Below are 9,654 nucleotides of genomic sequence, written 5' to 3'. Positions count from 1 at the left end.
AAAAGACATGCTGGTTCTTTAGAATCTGGTTTTACGCATTCTTTTCAGATGGAATGACTAGGAAAACAGAAAAGCACACTGGTGCCCTCCTGCGAATGCAGCATCTGTCCCATCTCCATGCAGTCAAGCAAAGCAGAGGGAATGTGAACCAAAAAATTTAAGGTGAGGTGAGGGGAAGACCCCAAAGGACCACTGGCTGACACTAACTCTAGGACCAATGGCAGGGCCCACAGCATTGACAAATTAATGGTGACCGCTCATAGCCTTTGGTACTTGTGTACCATGGATTGCATCAGTAGAGTTTCTCTTACAGATAAATGTGCCTACTCTGCGTATGACTGACCCAAAGCAATGCCCTGCCAGCCCAGAGCTATTTGGTACTGTCTTCATCACTTGGGCTGCCATAACAAAATACCACACACAGAGTGTCTTAAACAACAGAATTTTATTCTCTCACAGTCTTGGAGCCTGAGAAGTCCAAGATCAAGGTGCCAATTTGATTCCTGGTGAGGGCTCTCTTCCTGGTTTGCAGACAGCTGGCTTCTGGCTGTGTCCTCACATGGCCTTTCTTCTGAGTGTGCATGAAAAGAGACAGGGGGAGACATCCCTGGTGTCTCTTCCTCTCTTTATGAGGCCACCAGTCCAGTTGGATTAGGGGTCCACCCCTGTGATCCCACTTAGCCTTAATTACCTCCTAAAGGCCCTATCTCCAAATACAGTCATATTGGGGGGGTTAAGACTTTAGCATACGAATTTGGTGGGGACACAGTTCAGTCCATAGCAAGCCCAGACAAAATATAGCTGACTCACTTGGTGCTTGGACCACTCCCCTTACAAGCCCTTTATTATTTTCATACACCCAGGTCCAGTTGTGCCCAAGCAGCAGCTGTATCTCTTTATCAGAGGGCTGCCCTTGGTCCAGAGACTATTTTGATAGTGCAATACTGAAGATTGACTTCCTTCTAGAAATGACAGTCCTTAACCGGTGAATGACAGGTGAGAGGGAGGGGAGGTGTAAATACTCCAGCTTCCTTGGCCCCTGGCCAGGACGGCAGTGACAGTACACAGGAAGATCTGGAGAGAGAGTAAGTCACATCTCAGCGTTTCCTTTCCTGGGGCTTTGCTCAGTGTTGCACCCTGTCCCGGCATCCTCCTTTCCTTTGGGGGTCCATTTCTCAAACCCCTAACCAGTTTTTCCTGATAATAATCCTTAAATGAATCACTCAGGGTCTGCTTCTGGGGAGTCCAACCTCAGACAACACAAGACCCAAGTGGCAATATTTGTTCCAACACCCAGAATCAACCCAGCATCCCCTCAGCTTAGATGATTTCTCAACATTATAAAGTTCAGGCTTCCTAGGTCATTTCATAAAGATTCTCAGAGTGAGAGAATCTATAATCCTGTTACACAAGCATAATAGGCAACTGTTTTTCCACTCTATGGAGTCTTCTAGAAGATCCCAGCTCAAAGTCAGTACCAAGGCCCTAAGGGAAATTCTGCCTCCTCAGTCTTAATTCAGAACAACCTAGGCCTTGGCCAAAACTTGCAACCAAGACACCCACAAATCACATCATGTTCCCCTCTCCCTGTAGCCGAGCAAATATCAAAGCCAACTGGGGCTTTATATAGCATTCACCAACTTTGGAAAACTTTTCAAAAATTGTTTTAGTTTCTTTCTTATTGTCTCCCTAGAGTCTGGTAATTCCGGAAAGAGGCCTGTAGGTTGCCACTTGGGGAGTCCAGCAGAAAACCAATCCTGCAACTCCAGAAAGCTGGACAGTGACCCCACTTTTTCCTCTACTGGGAGCTGTCAGCTCTCTCCTTCCTCCTGGCCCTTGGAGCCTCAGAATTGACTCCTATTGCTCTGCAGAGTGGGCTGCATTGGACACAGTGCAAAGAGTAAAACCAATGATTCAAATGGGGAGAACTGCAGTTACTCGAGCTTCTCCTGCCTCCTATTTACATAAACTTCAAGAACATCCAGTTTAGGGGAAGCATTCACATTTCATTCAACATGACACACTCCCCAGGAAACTTTCCACAGTGCCCACATCACTAGAGCCTGGGCTTGCTATGATCACCATGGCTCTTGGGCCAACCCTAGGAACATTCCAAAGATACAAGCTTGGGCCAGAAGGCTAGAGAGAAATACCCAGAAGTCCTACAGGTTATTCCATCTCAATACATACTTCTCAGACAAGGGCTTGTAGGAAGGCAGATACAACAGGAAAGGAGGTCTCAGGAAAGCTCTCCAAGTCCCAATTCGTAGTCTTAGCTTCACCTGTTGAAGGTACTGATGGCCTTGGAATGGTGGACTTGGACCTGGATTTTCATGTACAGTTTAGTTTCTACAAAGGGTGCTTCCCAAGCTTTGTGAAGGAAAGGAGAAGCTCTGTGGAAAGGAAAAAGATGGAAATGGGGAGAGGAAAGGAGAAGCAGTAGGTAGCAAGGTTTGCCTTGTGTAGGTCGTGACTTATTCAAGTTTTGCTGGACATGCGTTTTAGGGCCTTGTTTTCGCCGTCAACGCACAGGTCTGAGGGCGGCCTAGTGAGCACATCCCCCGACCTCCCCCCAGGGCAGGAGTGTTTGTGTTGGAGGAGGGAGTGTTAAATTCCAACCTCAGCACAACTCTTGAAGACTCTGCAAGTTCAGGTGTGGCAAACAACAAAATGTGTTTTTGCCTTTCTTTTCTTTTCTCTTTCCTTTCTTGCCAATCGGAGTGAATGGATTCTGAGCTTTCATTGGTGTTTAAATTAATTTTTGATGAAAAAATAAAGTTGGGGGCGGGGGAGTGGGAGTTAAAATTACAGTCTGCTCTATAAAGGCAAAGTAATTTCTGGAAGGTCATGAGCTGCTCCTGGCAAGCGTGGCCTGGAGTTAGGAACAATGCACTTGCTGTTTCAGGAGCAAATCCAGGCTGGAGAAGGCTCTCTCTGCATAACTCAGGATTGGATTTAGTTCTGGATTCATGCAGACCTCTTTGGCAGCTGATGGACAAGTTAGGGCCGTATGAGCATTGGCCTGTCGCTGGCCCAGACTTTATTCTTTAGTCCTGAGGCCACAGCATTTCCATGTGGACTTATGATTCCAGTGAGAGAGGGAGAGTGGAGAAGAAGCTAACATGGCCCCTTGGCTCTTTTATTACCTAGGATAGTGCTTGGCATGCCATAGGTGCTCATCGTGCGTGTGCTGAGTAAAGAACTTAGCAAAGCAGCCCTATTCTCTACAGTTGTTCACTGAGGAGGTAAAAGCAAGATACAGGGGGTGCTATTAAATGAGAGAAACATACAAGGATCTTCTTAATTTCTTTCTTTCTAAACCTAAAAATTAGATATGCCATTGAGCTTTGTGAGAAAGGGGATGAAAGAAGCATTACTTGAAGTGAGTAATCTATGCTTTATTGCCTCTACTTTAGGGGCGAGAAACCAATTGGGTGTTGTGCCTAAGAACGTGGACCCTGTGGCCAGACTGCTTGGATCAGTGTCCTCCCTCCACCACTTTGTAGCCATCTGACCTCGGGCAAGTTACTTCACCTCTTTATGCCTTGGCTCATTTATAAACCGGTGATATGAACACAGCCTATGTTCTAGGATTGCTGTGACAATTACATAGAAATGAGTCAACATATATATGGCACACAGAACAATGCCAGCCACACAGCAAGTGCTATTTATGTTCTTCTTTCTTCCTCCTCCTCTTCTTCCTCCTCTTCTTCTTACCTTATGCCATTCTGATAAACACTATTTTATTTATTTTATAATTTAGGAACTGACTCTAAACTACATTAAGTAATTTGTTTAAGGTTGAACATCTAGTGAGTGTTGGGCACTGTGTTGGAGCTTCAGTCGGTCTGACTTCAAGGCCTGTGCTCCTTTCAAGGTGAGGTATTTGATACGTCCCCTGTTTGCCATCCTGGTGGCATTCTCTCAACCACCAAAGCTTATGAAAACATACCACTCAGGTTAGCTTCCACCGGACACTGACAGAGGAGCAATTATACCTCTGCCAAAGAAAATTCTCATTGCCAATAAGGGTTCTGGCTACTGTGGTATACTTAGAGGAAATGAATTTAGGAAGTTTTAATTAAGATTTCAAGGATGAGAAGAGGAAAATATGAAGGAGATGGAATAAATATTCTTCTACTTTGATTGGGAGGGTCAAAATTTGCTTTCACTGTCTCATGAAGGTTGAAGTTCTAGATTCAGGAATAGGATTCTTTGCTATTGGGTATTAAAAAGCAATAGAGCTCCAAATATATGCAGTCAATCCATCCCATCTTTAGGGAAACCTAAATCTAAGCTACCTAGTATAGACAGCCACTTGTCCTGCGAGTAAAGCCACTTTTACAAGATTTAACAGAGAATAGGAGCAGGAAAGAGACCAACGTAAGGCAGTTGCTAGAAGAACAGAATTGCTTTACAGTTCTGACTTCACAACCTCATTTTCCTGGCCTGATAGTTCTGACACGAACTTCTCTGGGTGTATCTAGAATCTATTCCGTCTGTGAGGTGGTCACCAGGCCTGGTGACCTTTTAAGTTTAATGTATTAGAGCCAGTTGGGTCTTTGAGCCAGTGTAAGGAGACCGTGTGAACACTTGCAAGCCATGTTTCTTTGTCCAGTAGCATTTCAGTGCTACCTAAGCATCTGTACAGCTATTGTGTCTGACCTGCTCTGGGGATTGAAATATATAGTTGGAACAGGAGGCAGTGGCTTTTTTTTTTCTTCCATAGATTTCTGAAACCTTTAAATGAAGTATTGCATATATACAGAAAAGTACATAGATCCTAAGTATATAGTCCAGTGAGCTATCACAAAATGAATGTACCTGTGTAAGTGCCACTCAGGTTAAAGAATAGAGCATTATCAGCACCCAAGAAACCCACTGAATATTCCCTCCAATTTATCATGCTCTTCTTTCTCTCCAGAGGTTACCACTGTCCTGACTTATAACGCCATAGGTTAGTTTTATTTGCATTTGAGCCACATGGAATGATACATTCTGTATTCTTTCAGGTCTGGTGACTTTCACTTACTGTTACATTTGAAAGTTTTAGTAGATTTGCATGTAATAGGAGTTCATGTATTTTTATTGCTGAATAGTTTTCCATTCTATAAATATACTATGAGTTATTTACCCATTCAACTGTCCATTTAATGGACATTTAGGTTGTTTAAAATTTGAGGTTATTATGAATAATGCTGCCACAAACATTCTTATACATGTCTTTTGTGTACATTTCTGTGGGAGTACATATCTGCAAGTAGAATTGCTGAGTCAGAAATTATGCACGTAGTACTCAGCGTTAGAGGAAACTTGCCAAAGAGTTTTCCAAAGTGGAAATGTGCCAGTTTATGCTTCCACCAACAGTGTGTATGTTCAAAATCCTTGCTAACAAACATTTGGTATTGTCAGGCTTTTAAATTATGATCGTTCCAGTAGGTGTGTAGTGGCATGTCATTGTGGTTTTAATTAATTTTTATTTTCCTGAAGACTGATACAGTTGAGTAACTCTGAAAATGTTAATTGGCAATTTGGCTACCTTTGGTGAAGTGTCTGAACATGGCATTGGGTTATTTGTCTTCCTTATTGATTTGTAGTTATCACATATTCTGGACATGCGTTATATGTGTTGCAAATAATGTCTCCCACTATGTCGACTGCCTCTTCAGTACTTTAATGGTATTTTGGGGTGAACAGAACGTCTTAAAATTAAAGGACCACAATGTATCTTTGCCTTTTTGATTAGGACATTTTGTGACTATTTAAAAATCTTCTAAGATCATAAAGATATTCTCCCATGTTAACTTCTAGAACAGGGGTTGGCAAACTATGGACTGTGATCCAACTCCATTCTGCCAACTGTTTTTGTAAATAAAGTTTTATTGGGATGCAGTCATGCTCATTCATTTACACATCACCCATGACTACTTTTGTGTTACAACAGACCTTATGGCACACAAAGCCCAGAATGTTTATTCTCTGGCTCTTTACAGAAAAAGTTTGCCAAACCCTCTAGAAGATTTATTGTTTTGCCTTTCACATTTGGAATTGATATTTGTGTATAGTGTGTGGTAGGGATCAAGATTTTTTTCCATATGAATATGTAATTGAACCAGTGTCATTTATTAAGGGATTATCCTTTCCCCATGATGCCCTATGTCATAAATCAAGTATACATATATGCGTGGATCTGTTTCCAGATTTTCAGTCCTTTTTATTGGTCCATTTGTCTATCCCATGACCAGTGCCACTTGGTGCACTTTTAAAAGTGAGTCACGATATCCTCCCACTTCATTTTTCTTCAAGATTGTCTCTGTTACTGTTAAGACTTGACATATCTGTATTAGTTTTTGAATCAGCCTGTCAATTTCCTCAAAACACCTTCCTGGGATTTAGATTGGCATTATATTGATTCTGTAGATCAATTTGGAGAGGTTTGACTTATTTACAGTGATGAGATCCTTCCAGTTCATAAAAGTGATGTATTTTTTAATTTATTTAGGTCTTCTTCAATTTCTTTCAATAATATTTAGACCTGACTTTGATATCCTGTACATATTTTGATTGGTTTATTTCTAGGTATCTTTGATGCTGTGATAATTTATGTCAACACTAGCTTTTGTGTAAAAGAAAAAAACTACTAACTAGTCACCTGATATGGTTTAGCTCTGTGTCCCCATCCAAATCTCATGGCAAATTGTAATCCCCAATGTTGGAGGAGGGGCCTGGTGGGAGGTGATTGGATCCTGGGGGCAGATTTTCCCCCTGCTATTCTCATGACAGTGAGTTCTCACGTGATCTCGTTGTTTAGAAGGGTGTAGCACTTCCCCCTTCTTTCTCTTCCTCCTTCTCTGGCCATGTAAGAAGTGCCTCCTTCCTCTTCATCTTCTACTGATGATTGTCAGTTTCCTGAGGCCTCCCCAGCCATGCTTCCTGTGCAGCCTGCAGAATCAGGAGCCAATTAACCTCTTTTCTTTGTAAATTACCCAGTCTCAGGTAGTTCTTTATAGCAATGTGAGAACAGACTAATACACCCAGCAAATGCCATGCCGTAGTGGAAATATTATGGAGACTTAAACAATGTTACATGTTCTAAGAAATAAAAATTGTTGGGTGGTAAAGGGAAATGACAAGCCTGGCAGGAAAAAATCATCACACACAGCACGTGTATATACACATACTCACTTAAGTGTCTGTCTGTCTCTTCCATGGGTTGAGAATGCGTACTGGTATTGGCTCACATGGCCTTGTGCTCTTAAGACTCCATGACAGAATGGAAAGAGTGCTAGTGGAATGTCAGGACTCCTGGATCCTAAGCTTGGTTCTTCACAAACTAGTTGTGAAATTTCAGGCATAACTCTACTTAACCTCCTTAGATCTCAGTTTTTACACCTCTAAAGAGTGAATTGGCTGTAACACTGACTTCTAAATAAGGAAAGGGAACCCTTTGGTTCCTGATGAGTTTTGACATAGGGATGTCCTGGGTATGATTTGGGGGGTGGGGTCTGCCTGCCAAGAGATTTCTTAAAGAAAACCTATCTCCCCACTCACTTATGAATGCTTAGTAATTCTTTGACAGAAACAAATGTCTCTGAGAGAGGGGATCCCCTGAGGTGAACAAGCAAAGGAATAACAGATGCAAGAAGAGATCACAAGGATCGGGCACAGGTGCCTTACCTGAAGTACGTTCCAGAGGTGGAGAAGGTTCAGGAAAAAGCATAGAGGCAGAAGTGCAATGAAGCTGGCAGTGCCCATGCAGGGACTTCCCTTTGAATCATGAAAGTTTCATAGAAGAGATGAATTGAGATTCCACCTTAAAAGTCTTTAAAGAAAGAGTTACAATCAATGGACAAAAAGTGCTGCCATTTCTCTTTGTGTCTAACAATGATGATGAGGAGTGAGTAGAGCAGCAAAGGCTGTTTGTCAAAATTCATGGTCTTCTCACCTAGTAAAATATTCACCGTGGAATCTTTCCTGATCTTTGATCCCTGATCCCTGCTGTCCAATCAGAGACTCCATTCCCAGCACACCCCTGCATTTGCGTTGGGCCAGTAGAATATACAGAATTAGTATTTGTTACTTCTGAACCACGACCATTAAGAAGCAAGTGTGCCTTCTCCATCTTTTTTTTCTCTTTCCATGGCTAGAACCTAAGGACTCCCAGTTCCCAAGAGATAATGGAGCTGCAAGATGTAAGGAGCCTGTCTAAGCTTTGTGCTGCTATAATAGAATACCTGGGACTGGGTAATTAATTAAGAACAGAAATGTATTTCTCACAGTTCTGGAGGCTGGAAAGTCCAAGAACAATGCAACAGCGTGTTAATTGCTTGGTGAGGGTCTAGTCTCTGCTTCCAAGATGGTGCCTTCAATGCCGCAACTCCTGGGGGGAAGAAGAGATGTATCCTCACATGGTAGAGGCAAAAAGGGATGAACTTCCTCTAACAAGACCTATTATAAGGACACCTAATCTCATTCATGAGAGTAGAGACCTTATGGTCTAATCATCTCTTAAAGGCCCTACCTTTGAATACTATCACATTGGCAACACTCGAATTTTAGATGGGACACATTCAAGCCATAGCAGAGCCTCAATCTTTGAGTTATCTCATTGAGGAAAGTGGTGTGCCCACCAGGAATACTTCCACCAGACTGTTCTGTGAATGAGAAATAAAATTCTGTTGTGTTAAGTCACAAAAGTTTGAGGTTTATTTGTTGCAGCAGCCAATGTTAACCTAAATAATGCAGTTTGTTTCCGAAACAATTCACAGTATTGACAGGAAAGGAATAAAAGCACAATGTTGTTATATTACTGCCATTTCACCTAGGAAAAGAGAGAAAATGTGAAAGGAGGATAACTAAAACAAAAGTTTCCCCAAACTTTTTAAAGTCACTGGGGAATGTTCACAATTTATATAAAAATAGGATGATAATAATGTCAACACGTAATATCTGTGCCTAATAGATTTGCACTCCCCCAAGTTGCATTTTAATTTTCCTAAATTGGCTCATGACATATTCTTATGTGGGATTCAACATTTAGCAACAAATAAGACTTCCTTCTCTCTTGGCACTTCTTACTCCTCCCTTTCCCCCATGCATCCATATCCCTGCTGCCTTCTCCTTCCCACAAAGCTCATTTTTGGCAAAGTGGTTTTTATAAACCACACATTTTAATGAATTAAGTGTAGTCCCACGATCACACTTACATTCTCCTACAGTCCCCTGACTTCCACACTCCTCCAGCTATGGGAATTTTCCCTCACACCTCCAGACAGGAAAAAAATGAATTGAAAATTTTGTCTATAAGTAGAAAAGTTATGCACAGAATGTGATGGCTCTCCCACTTTTCTTTTTCTTTTTCTTTTTTTTTTAGCGCAAGAAGGAAGATGATTTTCAAACATTGCATGTCCTCTGAGAAACTAAAATATTCAGTGCTGTTTTTCTTTTGGCAGTAGCATAATTGGTTGTGATCATAAACCCACATAGTTCCTTTTATCCTTTTTAGTGGCAGCTTCACGGACTGTCTTCTACCCTGTCAAAGAAGAGAGTTGGGGTGTTTGACAGCAAAGAAATTTAGGAGAATTTCAGAGCAGAAAAGGACTTTATGCATCATAGTTTCTAACCTTATTTTACTGCTGTGGATACTGAGGT

The 9,654-nt window shown here is 41.8% G+C and overlaps 1 long non-coding RNA gene across 3 annotated transcripts; it reads right to left on the bottom strand.

Annotated features, from left to right (window-relative positions):
* Nucleotides 1-465: 465 nt before the first annotated feature.
* LOC134735753 (uncharacterized) lies at nucleotides 466-8,477 on the bottom strand. 3 transcript variants are annotated; one of them, XR_010119184.1, is made up of 4 exons: nucleotides 8,281-8,477; nucleotides 7,681-7,825; nucleotides 6,798-6,945; nucleotides 466-571 (listed from the first exon to the last, which is right to left on the bottom strand). It is a non-coding gene; the product is annotated as an uncharacterized lncRNA (long non-coding RNA). The 3 variants fall into 3 exon arrangements; XR_010119182.1 differs by lacking the exon at nucleotides 466-571 and having other exon boundaries at nucleotides 4,475-6,945; XR_010119183.1 differs by lacking the exons at nucleotides 466-571; nucleotides 8,281-8,477 and adding an exon at nucleotides 7,949-8,022 and having other exon boundaries at nucleotides 4,475-6,945.
* Between the last annotated feature and the right edge of the window lie 1,177 nt (nucleotides 8,478-9,654).

The sequence above is a fragment of the Symphalangus syndactylus genome, chromosome 23, assembly GCF_028878055.3.
Source record: "Symphalangus syndactylus isolate Jambi chromosome 23, NHGRI_mSymSyn1-v2.1_pri, whole genome shotgun sequence".
In the NCBI taxonomy this organism is placed as follows: Eukaryota; Metazoa; Chordata; class Mammalia; order Primates; family Hylobatidae; genus Symphalangus; species Symphalangus syndactylus.
Note: the sequence above shows the minus strand (reverse complement) of the source record. Positions and strands in the feature narration are given on the sequence as shown.